The 22,767-nt window shown below is 37.2% G+C and overlaps 1 protein-coding gene across 2 annotated transcripts in view; it reads left to right on the top strand.

The window, feature by feature from the left end:
* Positions 1 to 22,767, top strand: part of gabra2a (gamma-aminobutyric acid type A receptor subunit alpha2a) — a 389,198-nt gene that overhangs the window by 339,206 nt on the left and 27,225 nt on the right. Inside the window, exon 10 of one of the 2 annotated variants that reach the window (XR_011189718.1) lies at positions 7,907 to 8,082. The exons of the other annotated variant lie outside the window; for it this stretch is intronic. The gene's annotated coding sequence lies outside the window, so the exon portion shown is untranslated. The remainder of the gene's footprint in view (positions 1 to 7,906; positions 8,083 to 22,767) is intronic. 2 annotated transcript variants of the gene reach the window in all.

Below are 22,767 nucleotides of genomic sequence, written 5' to 3'. Positions count from 1 at the left end.
GGTAGTGAAAAGATTTAATCATTTAATGTCTTTACTGTGCACATTTTAATCCGCTTAGTTTTGAATATTTATATGGAATTTTACCACTAAAGGGAAATTTTAGTAGCTGAGCATAAAAAGAAGGTCATAAACAATATTAATTTAGGAACATAAACATAACTGTATGTACATAAACTGTACTGTGTATGTCTGGTCTTGATAGTTTAAAGAAAAAATACACACCAGTCTTCCATTTCTCCCTAAACATTTTAAGCATGAAAGTTTTATGAAACGGTACCCAAATATGTGATTGCTGTATAGAATGAATTTTAATTTTTAAAAATTATTTAACACGAAATTACAATTATTTAACACGATCTTCTGCCTGAGAACAGTCACCCGTTGCTACCCAACGCAGAGACACAGCCACTAACTAGCAAAGAGAGGACATTAGCTAGCCAATATGATAAAGAAATAAATGATTATTTTGTTTATTTCTTTTGGACATTTATTTGAACATTTCCATCGATTGTACAAGCACTTGGAAACTGTCCAATCCCTAGTTCATCACGCATTTTACCGGTGTGGCGCCGGTCTGTGTCTTCTAGGATATAATGCCAGCGAACTCTTGTTTTTATGTCCACTATAATAGACAATCTCCTTTGCTTTTAACCGAGCGTTTAATAGTTTCCTAAAATGAAAATGATTTACTTTATTTCCCTCACGGGATCAATAAAAGTATCTATCATCTGTCTAAACTATGGGACAGAATTCTGGGGTCTCCCCATACCAGAGATTATGGTAGGGCTTCAGAATGGTGATTGGCTGACACCATCTGACACCCCTCTGATTGGAAAAAAAAGACATGCTGGTTTGCTATACATACAGTACTGTACCAGGAAGAGGATTTCTTTCTGTTCGAAACATGTATTTTAAAAGTTTAAGAAGTAAAAACCTTACAGCGTACACAGATTTCGTTATCTTTGTCTTATGCATAATACTGTTCACCACTCTGTCTAGCAAATTAATAATAAACTTAATTTTATATAGCGTTTTAAATGAATAAGTAATTAGATTGCTCATAAACCTAATCACTTGCTTTTTCTTTTTATTTAGGCTCCGATTTCAACTATAGATCATATTATTAATAACCATAATAACAACCAACCAACAAAAACAACCATATAAACATAATACCAACCAAAAACATAGATAACGACCACAATACAAAATCAAATATATCAAACCATTATACTCTCGCAAATTCCTCCAATTATCGTAATCCTGCCCCTTATCCAAAACCAAACCCTCCTCCCATCCCAGTTTATCCTCTTTATCATCCTCACAATCCACCTCAATTTTCAACTTAAAGCATTACTGCTTACTGGGTTATTGAGGGGGGGGGGAGGTGTCTTTCGCTGGAAATCTCGCCTGCTTCTACTTTACGAGTACAACCCCCTCTCTGCCGGAGTGCTGGCTGTGACGAATTAAACCGGTTTCACAGGTATTTTCAAAGTAGGAAGTACAGTGTTAAGTGGTAGCTGGGCTCCTCAATAGAATCGTTTTAACATGCTAATGCGTTGGTTTAACAGTCCGGGAGTGGCAAGCTTCCAATGTCAACTCGACTCGATTGGAAGACAATGAACGTATTTTAGCCCTAAATGAATTAATAGCAAACATGGTTTACATAAAATACATTTTTCCAAGAAAGTTTATAATAATACGATCTATAGTTGAAATCTGAGCCTAAATATAAAGGAAAAGCATTTTCAGAGAGCAATCACGCTGTGTTTATGTAGAAAAAGCGATTAGGTTTATGAGCAATCTAATTACCTATTCGCTTAAAACGCTATATAAAATAAAGTTTATTTAGAGATGAATGATCATTGTCGCAGTTTAAATAATTTTCGTAGGAGGGCTTGGACAGATTCCAAGTGCATTTTTGCAATTTACGTTGCAATTTAGAGCTTTCTGGCAAGAGGAGACACCCATATTATAATGTAACATGCCACTGTTTGTGCATGAACAAAGTTATTCTGCAATTTTCCTTAGATACGCGATTAAAAAAAAAATGTTTTTGAATCCCCTGCGGAAAACACTCCATAAGAATCAGCGCTTTTATACAGTATATCGCTTTTAAACACATATATTTAAACACGCGTTTACGATTTAAATCAAAACGCGATTCAAATCAATATAAATGTTTATTTTGTAACGCATAGGTGACTATTCATTGTTATTAAAAAGACTTAAATTCGATCATGTTGTGATATTTAGAAATATAAATTTGTTTGGTGCGAGTGAGGTTTTATTTAATCTCTGACCAAGGGAAACATTTCATTTTTTCAAAGAAATGTTTGTTAAAAAATAAAGTCATAGTTCCATGGGATTCAATCACAGACCATGTGACATGGGAGTCAGGAAACTAACACACAGCGCCACCAGATTTGACAACGCTATAAAATAATGTGACTAGGCACAGAACAAGTTTACAGCACAGTACAATAATAAATGCTGACCATGACTTTAGAAGCATAAATTACCTTACACTCAATTTAAACACAAGCTGTATTTAGCCCTCTAAGCTGGTTCATACAGAAATGTAGAGATCCAGGCTCAGAACACACAGCTTCATTAGCGAATACATATGCAGGACAACTAGAGAAGACGTTTTACAGAGGATAGATTTTTAGAAACATCCCATCAGTGACATCACTGAAGTCAACTCCTAGGTACTGTAACTGTCGTGTGGATAGTTTCACAAGAATCAGACAAAGGTTTAAGCATCGCTTGTTCTAGACAAAACTGCAAAAAAAACAAAACAACAACCCATAATGTACTTCTTTGCGGCTCTGTTTCCCAAATCATATATTCACAACGTGAACTCTAGAAAATAATATTACGTAACCAAAATCCGCAATATGGAAACAGAACCTGTGTAATTGTTGATAGATGATGTACTCGTAACATTTTTACAAGACAAACTACAACATTAAAAAATGACTTGTATGTACTTGATATCTCTAATCAATCCACGGCGACATTGTTAAAAGCAGAGTCCGAGCACAAAACGAAACTAAAACGCATACCGTTTCGCGCTTCTTATTAGTTGCTCAAAAGTAATTTGACCATATGAAATGCATAATATAAACCTAGAAACATATACGTGAGCAGTACTTAAGCACTGTAGTATCGGTGTTAAGACATACCTCTCAAATACTGTAAATCAAGTTAAAAATATCTCAAGACCGATTCTGGTCATAATGAAACCATGTTTCGTGTATGTTTTCTTTAAAGTACCGAGACCAGCCATATACTGTATGTTTATGTTCCACAATTAATATTGTTTATGGCCTTCACACGCGTTGCAGTATGCTCCTATTCTTTTACTGCACAGCTACTAAGATTTCCCTTCAGTGGTAGAATTAGATATGAATATTCAATACTTAAACGGGCACAGTTAAGACATTAAATATACATATACATACTGTATACAGTACAGTTTTCATACGGTAATATGTTTATGTTCCTAAATCATTCTCTTTTATGAGCATGTGAAAGGCATGGTGAATCGGAGATTCTCAAAAATTACTGTACTTTGCATGATTGGAAACAAATGCGTGATTGTGAAATACTGTGGCGTTACTTTTACAAAGACGGTCAATGAAAAAAAGAATGTGGACCAGGGCAATACTTTGAGTTTACAGCTTCTCCAAGGTCATTCATTATTAATACTATTAGTAATATCTTCGTTAAAGACTGATGGCCACAGTTCAAACATGAGAGGTTGAGGTTTATTAGCTCCACCTAGCGGAAATTCCGGATACTATTATTTTGCTTGTCGTATTATAGGAGAATTTACGGTAACTAGCGGTATTTACCGGTAACTCGCGGTATTTACCGGTAGCTTGCTGTAGACTGCGTACAGCGTACCGGAAAATAATGCAGTATCGCCCGTGCATTTTGAATGGCTGCATCTGTAATGCCAATAATATTAGCTATTTTAGTTTTTTGAAGAAATTTTTATTTGAAAAGTGGTGGCACTAGCTGGATTTGAACAGCTGACCTTTCGCTTAGAAGTCCGGCACTTAGACCATCGCACCACTTGCACAGTCACATGATGCTGTAGTACATGAATATAATCATATCCTTTTTAATTTCTTTAGATGCGCGATTCCATATTATATTCCCTATTAATCAAGTTCTAAAAGTATGCTTGTTTACTTCGGTATCGAGCGTATTCGCAGAAAAGCTTAAAACTACCACTTTTTATACACATTATTTCACGTTAGTTAAAGACTTTTATGTGCTTTTCTATATTGGTACAGTAAGACTAATAGATTCTAGTAAAAACTTACAGTATTCAGAATTGGTAAAGGTTAGAAATCCCATTTTATGATAAGGGACACTGGTCGCTATCCTAAACGGAAAGCAACTCAGTTTATACTACAGTATATTTCGCTTTGCTTGGTGAAATTGGCATGGTCACTTGTACTCAATATTTAGAGATATCCATCAATACCACATCAATCAACGCTATTATCAGTTCAGATATTCTGCTCACAATATGCATGAAGGTGTGGTTTTAACAGCAATTGTAACAGCTCTTATCCGTTACTAAAGGGTGGAAATATTCCATTGTAACAAGAAAAGGAAGTAGATAGATTACATGGGTTTTTATATAATACATGCATTTAATTTACTATACTCAGATTGCTGTTTATTCTCATTATGAGAGCTTGCTTTGTTGGAATTAGCTTGCTAATTCCAACTGAATGAATTAATTTTGTCCTCAAATATAACAAAGAGAATTATGTTTAGGGAGAAATTATTTTTTCAAAGAAATGTTTGTTAAAAGAAAAGTCACAGTGCTGGCTGGATTCAAACAGCCAACCCCTCACTTACAAGTCCAGCACCTAGACAACAGCGCATGAGGTCGCATGAGGAGTGGTGAAACAGCCCTAAGCATACTGTGTCAAGAGACTTTGTACAGCGTGTACTATTGTGTTGTAGTACATGAATATAATTATATCGTTATTAACTTCTTTAGATACGCGATTCCATATTATATTCCCTTTTAATCAAATTCTAAAAGTATGCTTGTTTGCTCCGGTATCGAGCATATTCACAGAAAAGCTTAAAACTACCACTTTTTATACACACGTTATTTCATGTTAGTTAAAGACTTCGATGCTTAAAATGTTTAGGGAGAAATGGAATACTGGTGTGTGTTTTTTCTTTAAAGTTCTGACACCAGCCATATACAGTTTACATACTGTAATACTGTATGTTTATGTTCCAAAATTAATATCGTTTATGGTCTTCACACGCGTTGCAGTATGCTCCTATTCTTTTTATGCTCAGCTACTAAGATTTCCCTTCAGCGGTAAAATTCCATATAAATATTCAATACTTAAATGGGCACAGTAAAGACATTAAATATACATATACATACTGTATACAGTACAGTTTGCATACAGTAATATGTTTATGTTCCTAAATCAATCTCTTTTATGAGCATGTGAAAGGGATGGTGAATCGGAGATTCTCAAAAATTACTGTTCTTTGCATGATTGGAAACAAATGCGTGATTGGATCAACAAAATGCTGTAGTGTTACTTTTACAAAGACGGTCAATGAAAAAATAAAATATTTTCGTTTAAAAAGACGGTTACAAAAAATGTGGACCAGGGCAATACTTTGAGTTTACAGCTTGTCCAAGGTCATTCATTATTAATACTATTAGTAGTATCTTCGGTAAAGTCTTTGATGGCGACAGCTCAAACATGAGAGGTTGAGCTTTATTAGCTCCACCTTGCGGAAATTCCGGATATTATTATATTACTTGCTGTACCATGTGGTACTATGCGAGAATATATGGTATTAATACAGTAACTTGCGTTACACCGCGACAAGCGCACCTCATTATAATGCGGTATCGCCTGCTTGTTTTGAACTGCTGCATCTGTATATTTAGATCCTTAAATTAATATTGCTATTAATTTCTTTAGATACATGATTCCTGTTTAAGTATTGAATATTTATATGGAATTTTACCACTGAAGGGAAATCTTAGTACCTGAGCATAAAAGAATAGGAGCATACTGTGACTCGTGTGAAGGCCATAAACTTTATTAATTTTGGAACATAAACATACAGTATATGGCTGGTCTCGGTACTTTACAGAAAAAATACACACCAGTATTCCATTTCTCCCTAAACATTTTAAGCATCGAAGTCTTTAACTAACGAGATACTAACTTTTAGAATTTGATTAAAAGGGAATATGATATGGAATCACGTATCTAAAGAAATTAATAACGATATAATTATATTCATGTACCGCAACACAAGAATAGTACACACTGTACATTGTCTGTTGATAATGTTTCTGTAGTGCTTTTTCAGCACCCTGCATGTGACCTTGCCGGTGGTGCAGTGGGTTAGGTTCTTGACTCCCATATCACACCATCTGTGATCAAATCCTGCTGGAGCCATGAATTTCCTTTAACAAACATTTGTTTGAAAAGATTAAACGTTTCCTTGAGTCAGAGATTAAATAAAACCTCACTCGCACCAAACAAATTTATATTTCTAAATATCACAACATGATCGAATGTAAGTCATTTTCATAACAATGAATAGTCACCTAGGCATTACAATATAAACATTTATATTGATTTAAATCGCGTTTTGATTTAAATCGCAAACGCGGGTTTAAATATATATGTTTTTTGATTCACAATCAGACAAATGCAACATAAATTGATATCTTTGTCTTCTAAGTATCTTAATAAACTTTCAGCATAGCTTTCTCCCCGTTTAGATGTATTTTTAGTGGGATCTTGGGATAAAACGTGGAAAGATTAGATTGTAATCATTTTTATTTTTTAAATACATTTTAGAAAAGTGTAATCTATACTAAAAAGCTGTACACCACCTGCTATAAAGATGCATATTGTAATACTTTCGAGTTCGGATAGGACAGACACGAGAACTCAGACTTGCGGAGTTAAAGCAAGTTAAAACCTTGATTTTATATATCACCTTTAAAAGTGGCATCTCAAAGCAAAGTAAATACCCAAAACTGATTGTACCCATCTGTCATGCTAATAAAGCACCTTGAATTGAATTGAGGGAGAGAGGGGGAGAGGGGGAGCGAGAGAGCCAGGACAGACAGGCAAATAAGATACACTCCACAGTGACATATCATAAAACGTTTGCACATATAGTTATTACTTGGTTTTCAAAGTGCAAAGAAATACAATATTGTTGTTGTTGCTTTTATTGCTGTTTTTATCCTGTAAAGCATTTTGAGAAGCCACCTTTAAAGGGGATATATAAAAGCGCTGATTCTTATGGAATGTGTTCCGCCGGGGATTCAAAAAATCAATCTACTTTGTCAGGCATTTTCTTTTACTGCAACAGACATAAAAACAGACATTTTCTTTTACAGCAACGGACATAAAAACTCCCTTGCTTTTAACAGAGCGTTCCATAATTTCTAACTACGAAAATTATTTAAACTGCGACACTTATCATTCAACCAGAGCTCGAAATATCACAAGGATCCCCAAGAGCACAGCAAAAACTGTATTAAAAGAATTGCGTATCTAAAGAAATTAATAAGATATAATTATATTCATGTACTGCGACAGGGATGTGTAGGGCTGTTTCACCTCTCTCTTCATGTGACTCTATTCAAAAGCCATTTAGCAAAGAGGGGATGAGAAGAGTGACAAACTAGTATACATTAGATCTTTTTTTCTGAACCGGGGAAAATCTGATCATGTTTCTCTATAACAATAATACAAATCATTGCCACACCCAGACTGTTAAACCAACGCATTAGCACGTCAAAGCCCATTGAGGATCCGGGCGCAATAATTGTTTTGTCCCTTGATTAACTGATCTGCATTAATTACAGAAATCGAGTTCCTGCTCTTTGCAGATGACCTGGTCCAGCTGTCGCCCACAGAACAGAGGCTGCGGCAGAACCTGGCACTGCTGGAGCAGCACTGTCAGACCTGGGTGCTGACAGTCAATCTGGACAAGACCAGAGTTATGGTTTTCCAGAAATAAAGCCAGACCTCAGGGAAACAGGTACAAATTCACACTTAACAACATCACATTAACACCTAACAACGGGAGCAGGGCCGAATTAGGCCAGTACCCACTATTGTTAAACATACAGAAAAGAATATTAAAGTACTAGCTTTAGTATTAGTGGTCTCAAAGTCACCAAGCTCACAGAGCTTCAACAACAGATGACAATTCCCTTAGTCCTCCCTTAGGCTTCCTGAAATTGTCAGATTATGAGTGAATAAAAGCATCTTATTAAAAACACGTTTGCGTTTGTTTGGGAGCTATATTATGTATTTTTCAAATGTAAGATATAATGATGTGTTCCCGCTTACACATCGCACAACTTTAAAAGCTAGAAAAACAGGTTTCGATTCACATTATCTGGCGAGCCTTGTTTTGTCAAAGGACAGCACAAAAAAAACAGACAATACACGGGGGGGACAAACGAGAGAGAGAGTTTTTTACCCTCTGTCAAAAAAAAACAAATCACCCTGGGGCAGAGACCCTGGGGGGATCATTGTGTGGTATAGAACGGAGCTCAGTCAATCCAAACAAGTTCAGTGGTAAAGAGAAAAGTCAACAATTGATTTAAGGACGATCTGTGCAATGAAATACAATACTGTTGTTGTTGCTGTTATTGTTGTTTTTATCCTGTAAAGCGTTTGACCAGAGTTTGAAATATCACAAGGATCTCAACCAGAGTTTGAAATATCACAAGGATCCTCTAGAGCACAGCAAAGACTGTATTAAAAGTATACTAGTGACAAACTAGTTTACTTTTGATCTTTTTTTTCTGAACCGGGGAAAATCTGATCATGTTTCTCTATAACAATAATAAAAAAACATTGTTTTACATATCACCTTTATGTGATATCACCTTAAGGACAGCACAAACAAGGGTTAATTGCACAATGGACCTCGCAAAGAAATTTAGAATAGTCTTCTTTAGACTGAGGGCAGGAGTGGATCGCAGAAGGCATAATCAGCAAATTAGGAAAACAAAGGACAGGACACGTGAGACGTTTATCCAGAGAGTGAGTGATCAGAAAAAGGAACAGCTGTTACGCCCAGGTTTTACGCTCTCTCTCTGCTGAATGAAAAAAAGCATTTTATTAAAAATGCGTTTGCATTTGTCTGGGTATTTACTTTGTAATCTGTGGTTTACATCTACTGTATTGCTTTGAGATGCCACTTTTAAAGGTGATATGTAAAATAAAGTTTTTTATTATTGTTATAGAGAAACATGATCAGATTTTCCCTGGTTCAGAAAAAAGACGATTAAAATCTGTAATCTTTCCACTTGTATGTCATCAGAAAATACACAAAGTTTCTGCTTTGTGTAAGGATGGTATCAAAAAGTAATCTAAGTGGTGAGAAGGCTGTGCTCCTCAAAGCGCTTTACAGGATAAAAACAATAACAACAATAGTGTTAAGCTGGGCAAACATTTTTTTTATAGAAATACAAAATGAGATATAATGATGTGTTCCAGCTAAGACATTAACGAGTACAACCCCCCTCTCTGCGGGAGTGCTGGCTGTGACTAATTAAACCGGTTTCACAGGTATTTTCAAAGTAGAAGGGGGTGAGATTTCCAGCGAAAGACACCTCCCCCCTCCAAAACCAAGGAAGTACAGTACTTACTAGCTAAGAAAGCTAGGCTCCTCAATGAAATTGCTTTAACATGCTAATGTGTTGGTGTAACAGTCTGGGCATGGCAAGCTTCTAATGTCAACTCGACTCGATTGGAAGACAATTAACATATTCTAGCCCTAAATGAATTAATAGCAAACATGGTTTACATAAAAGACATTTTTCCAAGAAAGTTTATAATAATACAATCTATAGTTTAAATCTGAGCCTAAATAAAAAGAAAAAGCATTTTCAGAGAGCAATTACGCTGTGTTTATGTAGAAAAAGTGATTAGGTTTATGAGCAATCTAATTACTTATTCATTTAAAACGCTATATAAAATAAAGTTTATTATTAATTTGCTGGACAGAGCGGTGAACATTATTATGGATAAGACAAAGATAACAATCCTGATCAGTTTAGAAATCTGTGTACGCTGTAAGGTTTTTACTTCTTAAACGTTTAAAATACACGTTTCGAATAGAACGAAATCATCTTCCTTGTATAGTATGTATAGCAAACCAGCACGTCTTTTTTCTCCAATTAGAGGGGTTAGATGCTCGGTTAAAAGCAAAGGAGATTGTCTGTTATAGTGGACATAAAAACAAGAGTTCGCTGCCATTATATCCTAGAAGACACAGACTGGCGCCACACCGGGAGAATGCCCGCAGCATAAAAGAAAATGCCTGATGAACTAGGGATTGGACAGTTTCCAAGTGCTTGTACAATCGATGGAAATGTTCAAATAAATGTGCAAAAGAAATAAACAAAATAATCATTTATTTCTTTATCATATTGGCTAGCTAATGTCCTCTCTTTGCTAGTTAGTGGCTGTGTTTCTGTGTTGGGTAGCATCTGGTGACTGTTCTCAGGCGGAAGACATAAACAGCTTAATTTTCGTGTTAAATAATTTTTTTAAATTAAAATTCATTCTATACAGCAATCGCATATTTGGGTACCGTTTCATAAAACTTTCATGCTTAAAATGTTTAGGGAGAAATGGAAGACTGGTGTGTATTTTTTCTTTAAACTACCAAGACCAGCCATACACAGTACAGTTTACGTACATACAGTAATGTTTATGTTCCTAAATTAATATCGTTTATCACCTTCAGATGCGTTATGCTCCTCTTCTTTTTATGTACAGCTAATAAAATGTCCCTTTATTTGTAAAATACCATATACATATTCAGTACTAATCAGATTAAAACGTGCACAGTAAAGAAATTAAATGATTCAATCGTTTCACTAACAATCAATGCATCACGAGTTCTCCTGTGGGTCATTTTGGCCAGCCAAATCATGTACCGTGGTGTACTGGAGGTAATTGCGTGTGGTACAGGGTTGTACCATGAATTTTGAATGGCTGTATCTGTACTTAACTTTCATGTTGTGAAAGACATTACATTACAATACGGCATACTCTGCTATGTGGTTCACTGTATCTTGTTTATCTTGGGATACATAAATACAGCATGTCCTAAAATATTCTTTTTAATGGTATTATGGCTTCTTTTGGATATTTTTCTTCTTATGCATTCAGTCTAATATTTTCAATCAATATTCAACCTACTAACTATATCCTTGTTCATGTGTTATCATTAGTTTTCGTAACTTCTGAGTTTAGCATCTGTGTTATAGGGTCTCTCAGCTGAGCTATCTTTCTCCTCAGCCAGGCAAGTTACACCAATATCTATTAAAACGTTTTGAATCGTGCCTCTTCTTTGTCTTATTTGGTGTTAAACTAAATGACTACATTTTTGTTAGATAGTACAATTGAGTAGTGGACTTGTAACAACAACGTTTTGGGTTCATGTCCCAGGTGGGACAGTACTATTTTACCTTTGAGCAAAAATAATCATCCTAATTGCTCCATTAATGTCTCCTAGCTGATAATGTAAGGTATTTTTGGTAAAAACATCAGCCAAATAATAAAATCTTCATTGGTGAATTTTCTCAGGTGCAACATGGTTATGTTTCAGTAAGTGCAGTTGCTTTGCATTTCTTAGCATCCTGGTTTGATTCCTACCTGGGATACTCTGTGAAGTTTGCATGCTCTGCCAGTGATTCTTCAGTTTCCTCCAATCTTTCAAAAACCTGCTAGCTACATTAACTGGTATCTAAAATATGTGTCTGTTTAAGTGTTTACCCTGCAAGTGCCCTGGACTGACTGTTTTTCTGCCTTGTGCTATTTGCTTCCAAGACTTCAAGTTCCAGTTTCCAGTTTCTAATTATGTGTGAATGGATTATTTTTAAATTCCAACTCAAAATAATATACAAACATTTCAATGAAAAGACCACAGCAAACAAAATAATTTTACATGAATCACTTTAAAATAAGATCATCTATGACACTTGGGAAAGAAATTTAGACAAATCTTGGGATCAAGTTGCAGATGACCTTTATTCCATGGAACAAAGACTTGACATGGGAATACATTTGTTTGGAGAGATCTTCAGATTGTAGTGTGGTATGAGGCAGCAGAATAACCATACATACTTCAAATATGACAGAGTTAGAATAATCAAAACGATATTAGTAATCAAGCAAAAGTTAAAATTCCAGATAACCAAAAGACGGAATGTAAGGTATGACTTAAAATGATCAAGTAAAATGTTTCCAGCTAAAACACAAGCAGACACATTTTATATAGTGTACAGGATTTCAATAAAGTTCATTGAAACCTTTAATCAAGGTATTAATAATATAGCCAGTTGGCAACAAGATAAAGATGTTCTGGCATAAAACACTGAAGGGCAATATTCTGCACAAGAAAGAAAAATAATAATCAATAGATGTTTAATTTTAAAGAGTATGATCATACCATTGTTCTCATTGTTGCTTTTTAATTAACATATTAAAGTTACAGATGCAGCCATTTAGAATTTGTATCAAACATGCGTTAGAAGAAGCAAACAGCAGTATACTGCACCCTATTCCAAATTTTTAGCTTCACTGCCTAAAGAAGGTTGAAAGGACTGTGTTAAATGTTAGTGAAAAGGTAGTTTCATATTATATACTTTTGTCAGTCTAATTATCACATTTAGAAAAAATGCATAGCTTAGGTACCACTTAAAAATATAACATGGCTGTACTGTTTTTTTTCTGTGACGGGGATTACATGCCACATGTTGAGCCTGGATCCAGTAGATAACACTCTCATATTAGACTACTAAATAATTGTACTCGGAAGTACAGTACCATAATATTCTGAAAGCCTTTTTTACTCCTTAATATGGACTCATGTACAGATGCAGCCATTCAAACTGCATGATAAAACCCCGTACTGCGCAAAATTATCTACAGATTAGCACATTATGCCGCAGTATGTGATTGGCTGGACAAAATGACCGACAGGTGGCACTCTTGGTGCATTGGTTGTTATATACAAAATGATTGCTTTATTTAATCTCTTTACTCTGCATGTTTAAATCTGCTTAATATTGAATATTAATATGTAATGTTACAACAAAAAAGGAAAATTTTGGTAGCTGAGCACAAAAATAACGGGAGCATAACATCTCCGAATGTCATAAATGACATTAATTTAGTAATATAAACATATTATGTAAGCTGTAAATGGCTGGTATTAGTGGTTTAAATAAAAAATACACACCAGTATTCCATTTCATAAACATTTTAAGCATCAAAGTTAATTACTTACTGTGGTTATTTTGGAAAAGTTGTTATGTGCTCCTTTTGATTATATTATCTACTTTATAAAAAAGTTATAATGTTTTAACCTTTTATATGAATACTTGTGCTCCTTATCGCAGTAAAAAAGGCATTCTTTTTAGAATTGGATTATAATATTGAAGAAATTAATCTAAAGAAATTAATAATTGATTTATTTTCATATACAGATGCAGCCATTCAAACTGTGCAGCACAAACACGTACCGCGGGCATTTGTCTACGTCATCGCGCGTCATACCGTGGTACGTGATTGGTTGACCGACAAAGGCACTAGTGGAGCGTTGGTCGGTCATAGAAAGATTTAAATGTCTTTACCGCAAGTAAAATAATAGTATCCAGAATTTCCGCAAGGTGGAGCTAATAAAGCTCAACCTCTCATGTTTGAGCTGTCGCCATCAAAGTCTTTACCGAAGATATTACTAATAGTATTTATAATGAATGACCTTGGACAAGCTGTAAACTCAAAGTATTGCCCTGGTCCACATTCTTTTTTTCATTGAACATCTTTGTAAAAGTAACACTACAGCATTTTGTTGATCAGATCACGCATTTGTTTCCAATCATGCAAAGTACAGTATTTTTTTAGAATCTCTGATTCACCATGCCTTTCACATGCTCATAAAAGAGATTGATTTAGGAACATAAACATATTACTGTATGCAAACTGTACTGTATACAGTATGTATATGTATATTTAATGCCTTAACTGTGCCCGTTTAAGTATTGAATATTTATATGGAATTTTACCACTGAAGGGGAATCTTAGTAGCTGTGCATGAAAAGAATAGGAGCATAAAGTGTGTGAAGACGATATTAATTTTGGAACATAAACATACAGTATTATAGTATGTAAACTGTATATGGCTGGTGTCGGAACTTTAAAGAAAAAACACACACCAGTATTCCATTTCTCCCTTAACATTTTAAGCATCGAAGTCTTTAACTAACATGAAATAACGTGTGTATAAAAAGTGGTAGTTTTAAGCTTTTCTGAGAATATGCTCGATACCGGAGCAAACAAGCATACTTTTAGAAATTGATTAATAGAGAATATAATATGGAATTGCGTATCTAAAGAAATTAATAACGATATAATTATATTCATGTACTACAACACAATAGTACATGCTGTACAATGTCTCTTGACACAGTATGTGTAGGGCTGTTTCACCACTCCCCATGTGACCTTGTGAGTAGCACTGTTGTCTAGGTGCTGGACTTGTAAATGAGAGGTTGATTGTTCAAATCCAGCCAGCACCATGACTCTTCTTTTAACAAACATTTCTTTGAAAAAATCATTTCTCCCTAAACATAATTCTCTTTGTTATATTTGAGGACAAAATTAATTTATTCAGTTGGAATTAGCAAGCTAATTCCAACAAAGCAAGCTCTCATAATGAGAATAAACAGCCATCTGAGGATAGTAAATTAAATGCATGTATTATATAAAAACCTATGTTATCTATCTACTTCCTTTTCTTGTTACAATGGAATATTTCCACCCTTAAGTAATGGATAAGAGCTGTTACAATTGCTGTTAAAAGCCACACCTTCATGCATATTGTGAGCAGAATATCTGAACTGATAATAGCGTTGATTTATGTGGTATTGAAGGTTATATGAGTCCCTTATCATAAAATGGGATTTCTAACCATTACCAATTCTGAATACTGTACGTTTTTACTAGAACCTATTAGTCCCACTGTACCAATATAGAAAAGCACATATTAAATTTGGGAAATTTGGTTTCAAAAGTCCTCATATCAATGATGCCTATACTATTTTCCTCTACTGTATGCTAATCTATTATAGCGCTTTCGCGCTTTGTATGCGGTGAGCGGGAGGACAGGAGTGGAAGTGGTCAGGGCTGGGTATAGGAAGGTCGCTGACCAGTGCAGCTGTCCCACAGTGAAATCAGTACAGTCTGGGGAGATCACACATTTTACATGTAAATAGTTCCCTGGTTCTACACCCCTGGGTGTTTCTCTCTCTCTCTCTCTCGCTCGCCCTCTCTCTCTCTCGCTCGCCCTGTCTCAATTTCAATTCAATTCAAGGTGCTTTATTAGCATGACCGATGGGTACAATCAGTGTTGCCAAAGCAAATAAAATAATGAGATTCACATGAAACAAAACAAAAAATAAAAGTAATATTAAATCTACAGACATATTACAGACATTTACAACAAAGACATATTATAAAATATTGACATATACTGTAGACATAAGGAGCATTATTGGGAGACAGGCTCACTGTTCCTGTGACAGGAGATCACATACTGGGCTGCCATACTGGGCTGCCAGTTCCACTGAGTTCCTTCCTCCCTCTCCCAGTAGGATTGGAACCGTTGTAATTCTGGCAGGTGTGGGAACTCTGGGATTAGATTTCTGAATTTAGGGAAGAATGTTTCTCTAATCCCAGAGTATCTGTCACAGTGCAGTAGGAAGTGCACCTGTGTCTCTATTTCTCCCTGCTGGTAGTGGGAGCACAGCCTGTCCTCTCTGGGCAGCAAGGTCTGCCTGTGTCGCCCAGTTTCTATGGCCAGGCTGTGGACACTGAACCTGTACTTAGTCAGGGTCTGTTTCTTTTTGTTGTTTTTTATCTTGGTCAAATATTCTGCTTGTGTGTATTGTCTGTTTAGGGTTTTGTAGCATTCAACACGGCTAGGCAGCTTGTTCCCCCCTCCAGCCCCTCTCTGTGAAAAGTAGAGCCTCCTGTTCCGACTGGTATAGCTCAAACAGCTGTGTCTGGAGGGAATCCAGGGTATCAGCTTCAACCATACGGCTGGGCAGCTTGTTCCCCCCTCCCGCCCCTCACTATGTACAGTAGAGCCTCCTCTCCTGATTGGTGGAGCCTAGCCAAAAGAGAAAACATCAACTTTATTTAAACCCAGGCGAAAGTATTAATGTTTTTTTAATTACCATACGCCTATGGTACATGACTTTGCTAAAATGTCTTTAAAAATAAAAACGATTGCAATTGGCACACCTGTAGCTTTTTCACGAAACCTCCTAGAGTAACGAAATTCGTGCGTTGTACAGCTTTTCAGCTAAATATACAGTATTTATCGCTTACGCCTGATATTGGAGCTGCTTGCCGCGCGGTGAATAGCAACTAATAAGCAGTGAAAACATTTGTCTGTCTTTCCATTGGGGGAAGGGAATCTGATGTGATCTGCAAGGCCCTTTGGCTACAAAACTAAAAATAAGACACACTCTATAGACATTCACAACAGCGACATATCATAAAACATTTACATATATTGTTAAATGATTGTTTTTCAGGAAGTTAAAAAACACTTGAATTACTTATCCAGTCTCTCGAAATAAAACTATTTTTCAAGCAATGTAATGCAAGATGCTTTCTAACATCGGGCAATGTGTTTTTTTTTAATCTAACATTGATAGATTAAAAAATCATTCCTAATAATTATTTACCTGCATAAACTTAAGAAGGTTGTTGCTGAAGTCAGGAGACATTAGAAGCTTGCCACACCCAGACTGCAACACCAACACATTAGCAAGTTAAAGCTATCCTATTTAACTCTTCGGCTGCTGCCCAGGGCGAAAGCGCTATAATACAGATGCAGCCATTCAAAATGGGTGAGGTATTTCGCGGCATACCGCGACACGCCCACCGGGGTATCACGCAGTTCACGTTTGTCACGTGACTAACTATCCGGCGTCGCCTTGTAAAACTGCCAGGGGGAGCTTAACCTCTCATGTACAGCATTTGAGCCTTTAATTTTGAACTGTGTATTACAGCATGTTAATCATCAGTCATTAAAATGTTGGTATATTATATGAAAGCAAGATTGCTCAGTTGGACAAAAGTACACAACCTACCTTTATCAGAAATATTTATGCATCAAAGCCTTTACGAAGATATTACTAATAGTATTAATAATGGATGACTTTGGACAAGCTGTATACTCAAAGTATAATTTCTTTAGCACATTTGTACAAGCACTTGGAATCTGTCCAAGCCATACTTTGTCAGGCATTTTGTTTTACTTCAACGGGCATAAAAACTTCCTTGCTTTTAACAGGGCGTTTCATAATTTCTAACTACGAAAATGATTTAAAATGCGACACCTATCATTCAACTAGAGCTTAAAATATCACAAGGATCCTCAAGAGCACAGCAAAGAGTGTATTAAAAGACACTTGTATTTATCAACGCTTTCTTTTCCGTATACCAGATTTTATGGAACCACTTCAGAGGGGTGTCAGCCTGTCAGATTCCAGGAATCGGCACTTTAAGGGAAAAATACACACCGGTATTCCATTTCTCCCTAATGATTTTAAGCATCGAAATATTTAACTAGCATGAAATAACGTGTGTTTAAAAATTGGTAGTTTTAAGCTTTTCTGCTAATATAATATGGAATCGCGTATCTAAAGAATTCGTGTACTGCGACAGGGCTGTGTAGGGCTATTTCGGCTGCTTGTTCATGCGAGCTGTCTTGTAGCCTACTGGTCTAGGTGCGTGACTACCATCTGGCAGGTTGTGTGTTCGAATCCAGCTGGTGCTGGACTTTTATTTTAACAAACATTTTTTCGAAAAAATAGGTAAGCGATATTATGGACAATCAATTGACTTTTATATTTCAAAATATCGCAACATGATCGATATTTGCGATATTTTGAACATATCTTCCCTTCTGACAGCGGTTCCTGCTTCTATTGTGTGTGTGTGCAACAGAGTAAATTTTTATAGAGAAATGGAGGCTGGACAGTATGCGTTACAATATAAACATTTATATTGATTTAAATCGTGTTCTGATTTAAATCGCAAACGCATGTTTAATTATGTGTTTTTTAATCATAATCAGACTAATGCATTTCTACATTTTCTGTATGAACCAGCTTAGAGGTTCATACAGAAAGACAGCTTGTGTTTAAATTGAGTGTAAGGTAATTTATGCTTCTAAAGTCATGGTCAGTATTTATTATTGTACTGTGCTGTAAACGTTTTCTGTGCCTAGTCACATTATTTTATAGCGTTTTTATTGCGTTATTAAATCTCCCATTATTTAAACTGCGACACTGATCATTCATCTCTAAATAAACTTTATTTTATATAGCGTTTTAAGCGAATAGGTAATTAGATTGCTCATTAACCTAATTGATTTTTCTACATAAACACAGCGTGATTGCTCTCTGAAAAATTGGAAAAATGTATTTTATGTAAACCATGTTTGCTATTAATTCATTTAGGGCTAAAATACGTTCATTGTCTTCTAATCGAGTCGAGTTGACATTGGAAGCCTGCCACACCCGGATCGTTAAACCAACGCATTAGCACGTCAAAGCCCATTGAGCCAGTATTGGCTTTAGTATTCCCCCCTTCTCCCCTCAATTCAATTCAATTCAAGGTGTTTTATTTGCATGACAGATGGGTACAAGCAGTGTTGGGTATGTATATTGTAACGCTTATGGCAGACAGGCACTGTGTAAGAGCCGACCCACCAGAGCAGCGCACCGAGGGAGCGTCTGCATTTATAACTTAGTTTTTAAAATTAGTCAAGCAATATGAAGCATCTCCTTTTACATAGTGCCTGAGCATACTGCAACGCGTGTGAAGTCCATAAACAATTTGAATCTCCTGCTCCGCAGGAGATTCAAATTTTTATTTATTTTTTAATCGCGTATCTAAGGAAATCTCAGTATAACTTTGTTCATGAACAAACAGTGACATGTTACATTATCATTGTTTTTTTTAACAAGGCTCGCCAGCTAATGTGAATCGAAACCTGTCTTGCTGTGTGAGGTGCGCTGACAGCTGTGTGGTGTGGCGCAGTGGTGGCGTGGCACAGTGAAGTGCGCTGGCAGCTGTGTGATGCAGTGGTGGCCTGGCACGGTGAAGTGCACTGACAGCTGTGTGATGCAGTGGTGGCCTGGCATGGTGAGGTGCGCTGACAGCTGTGTGGTGTGGCGCAGTTGTGGCCTGGCACAGTGAAGTGCGCTGGCAGCTGTGTGATGCAGTGGTGGCCTGGCACGGTGAAGTGCACTGGCAGGTGGGTGATGCAGTGGTGGCCTGGCACCGTGAGGTCCGCTGGCAGCTGTGTGATGCAGTGGTGGTCTGGTATGTAGAGGTGCACTGGCAGCTGTGTGTTGTGACGCAGTGGTGGCCTGGCACGGTGAGGTGCGCTGACAGCTGTGTGATGCAGTGGTGGCCTGGCACGGTGAGGTGCGCTGACAGCTGTGTGGTGTGGCGCAGTTGTGGCCTGGCACAGTGAAGTGCGCTGGCAGCTGTGTGATGCAGTGGTGGCCTGGCACGGTGAAGTGCACTGGCAGGTGGGTGATGCAGTGGTGGCCTGGCACCGTGAGGTGCGCTGGCAGCTGTGTGGTGTGACGCAGTGGTGGCCTGGCACGGTGAAGTGCGCTGGCAGCTGTGTGGTGTGACGCAGTGGTGGCCTGGCACGGTGAGGTGCCCTGGCAGCTGCATGATGCAGTGGTGGCCTGGCACGGTGAGGTGCGCTGGCAGCTGTGTGATGCAGTGGTGTCCTGGCACGGTGAGGTGCGCTGACAGCTGTGTGGTGTGGCGCAGTTGTGGCCTGGCACGGTGAAGTGCGCTGGCAGCTGTGTGGTGTGACGCAGTGGTGGCCTGGCACGGTGAGGTGCGCAGTTCATTAACCCTTGTATGTGCTGTCCGCGCCCAAAATGCAATTTAAAAAAAGTCAAAAACCGTGCTCAAATGCAATTTTCAAAGTGCAATGAAATACAATATTGTTGTTGCTGCTGTTCTGGTTGTTTTTATCCCATAAAGCGTTTTGAGAAGCCACCTTTAAAGGCGATATATGTTGTAGAACCGCTGATTCTTATGGAATGTGTTTATTTTTTAATCGGGGGGTTGTAAGGGGGGGTTGTACTTGCAGTGCATCGGCATAGACGGGAAAGCAAGAGCCGACCGCTATCCCGCCCTCGTGTTTCGAAATCTTGTGACTTTTGAAATTTACTGGGGGTGGACCACGTCTGTAAATTTCGATGGGTCCAGAGGCAAAAGTGCCTTGCCTTGCAATCCCCGGGAAACCATTAGTACGATGGTGAATCGGAGATTCTCAACCCTTGCTGCGTACGACTGGAAAATAATTCGTGATCGGATCAACGAAATGCTTCGTAGGAGGAGGCGATCTTTTCCTCTTGCCTAACAGTCTGTCCACAAACAAAACATTCCTGTTAGACAAGAGGGATTGAAAAAAAACAATTTTGTCAATGAAAACCGGTGTGTTTGTCTCTCCCTGCTAGATGTCCCTCTCACAAACTGCTGAATGAATAAAATAATTTTATTGAAAACGCGTTTGCGATTGTCTGGTCTTTAAATTCTTGAGATACGCGATTCCATATTATATTCCCTTTTAATCAAATTCTAAAAGTATGCTTGTTGACTCCGGTATCGCGTTAGTTAAAGACATCGATGCTTAAAATGTTTAGGGAGAAATGGAATACTGGTGTGTATGTTTTCTTTAAAGTACCGAGACCAGCCATATACTGTATGTTTAAGTTCCAAAATTAATATCGTTTATGGACTTCACACGCGTTGCAGTATGCTCAGGCACTAAGTAAAAGGAGATGCTTCATATTGCTTGACTAATTTTAAAAACTAAGTTATAAATGCAGACGCTCCCTCGGTGCGCTGCTCTGGTGCGTCAGCTCTTACACAGTGCCTGTCTGCCATAAGCGTTACAATATACATACCCAACACTGCTTGTACCCATCTGTCATGCAAATAAAACACCTTGAATTGAATTGAATTGAGGGGAGAAGGGGGGAATACTAAAGACAATACTGGCTCAATGGGCTTTGACGTGCTAATGCGTTGGTTTAACAGTCCGGGTGTGGCAGGCTTCCAATGTAAACTCGACTCGATTGGAAGACAATGAACGTATTTTAGCCCTAAATGAATTAATAGCAAACATGGTTTACATAAAATACATTTTTCCAAGAAAGTTTATAATAATACGATCTATAGTTGAAATCTGAGCCTACTTTAAAAATAAAGGAAAAGCATTTTCAGAGAGCAATCACGCTGTGTTTATGTAGAAAAAGCGATAAGGTTTATGAGCAATCTAATTACCTATTCGCTTAAAACACTATATAAAATAACGTTTATTTAGAGATGAATGATCAGTGTCGCAGTTTAAATAATGGGAGATTTAATAACGCAATAAAAACGCTATAATATAATGTGACTAGGCACAGAAAACGTTTACAGCACAGTACAATAATAAATACTGACCATGACTTTAGAAGCATAAATTACCTTACACTCAATTTAAACACAAGCTTTCTTTCTGTATGAACCTCTAAGCTGGTTCATACAGAAAATGTAGAAATGCATTAGCCTGATTATGATTAAAAAACACATAATTAAACACGCGTTTGCGATTTAAATCAATATAAATGTTTATATTGTAACGCATACTGTCCAGCCTCCATTTCTCTATAAAAATTTACTCTGTTGCACACACACACACAATAGAAGCAGGAACCGCTGTCAGAAGGGAAGATATGTTCAAAATATCGCAAATATCGATCATGTTGCGATATTTTGAAATATAAAAGTCAATTGATTGTCCATAATATCGCTTACCTATTTTTTCGAAGAAATGTTTGTTAAAATAAAAGTCTAGCACCAGCTGGATTCAAACACACAACCTGCCAGATGGTAGTCACGCACCTAGACCAGTAGGCTACAAGACAGCTCACATGATCAGGCATGCGAAACAGCCCTACACAGCCCTGTCGCAGTACACGGATATAATCATACCGTTATTAAATTCTTTAGATACGCGATTCCATATTATATTCTCTTTTAATCAAATTCTAAAAGTATGCTTGTTGACTCCGGTATCACGTTAGTTAAAGACTTCGAAGCTTACAATGTTTAGGGAGAAATGGAATACTGGTGTGTATTTTTTTCTTTAAAGTACCAAGACCAGCTATATACTGTATGTTTATGTTCCAAAATTAATATCGTTTATGGTCTTCACACGCGTTACAGTATGCTCCTATTCTTTTTATGCTCAGCTACTAAGATTTCCCTTCAGTGGTAAAATTCAATATCTACAACGGGCACAGTAAAGACGTTTACAGTAAGTCTTTCTACTACAGACCAACGGACCACGAGTGCCCCTGTTGGTCAACCAATCACGCACCACGGTATTTTGCATCATCGCGCGTCACGATGCACGACGCCATAGCCAATTACCTCCGGTACGTGTCTGTACCGCGCACTTTGAATGGCTGCATCTGTAGATTAGCATACTGTAGAGGAAAACAGTATAGGCATCGTTGATATGAGGTATTTGAAACCAAAATTCCCTAATTTAATATGTGCTTTCTATATCGGTACAGTAGGACTAATAGGTTCTAGT

Source organism: Lepisosteus oculatus, chromosome 1, assembly GCF_040954835.1.
Source record: "Lepisosteus oculatus isolate fLepOcu1 chromosome 1, fLepOcu1.hap2, whole genome shotgun sequence".
Taxonomy (NCBI): Eukaryota; Metazoa; Chordata; class Actinopteri; order Semionotiformes; family Lepisosteidae; genus Lepisosteus; species Lepisosteus oculatus.
The sequence above is the reverse complement of the archived record's forward strand: the minus strand, read 5'-3'. Positions and strand labels throughout refer to the sequence as shown.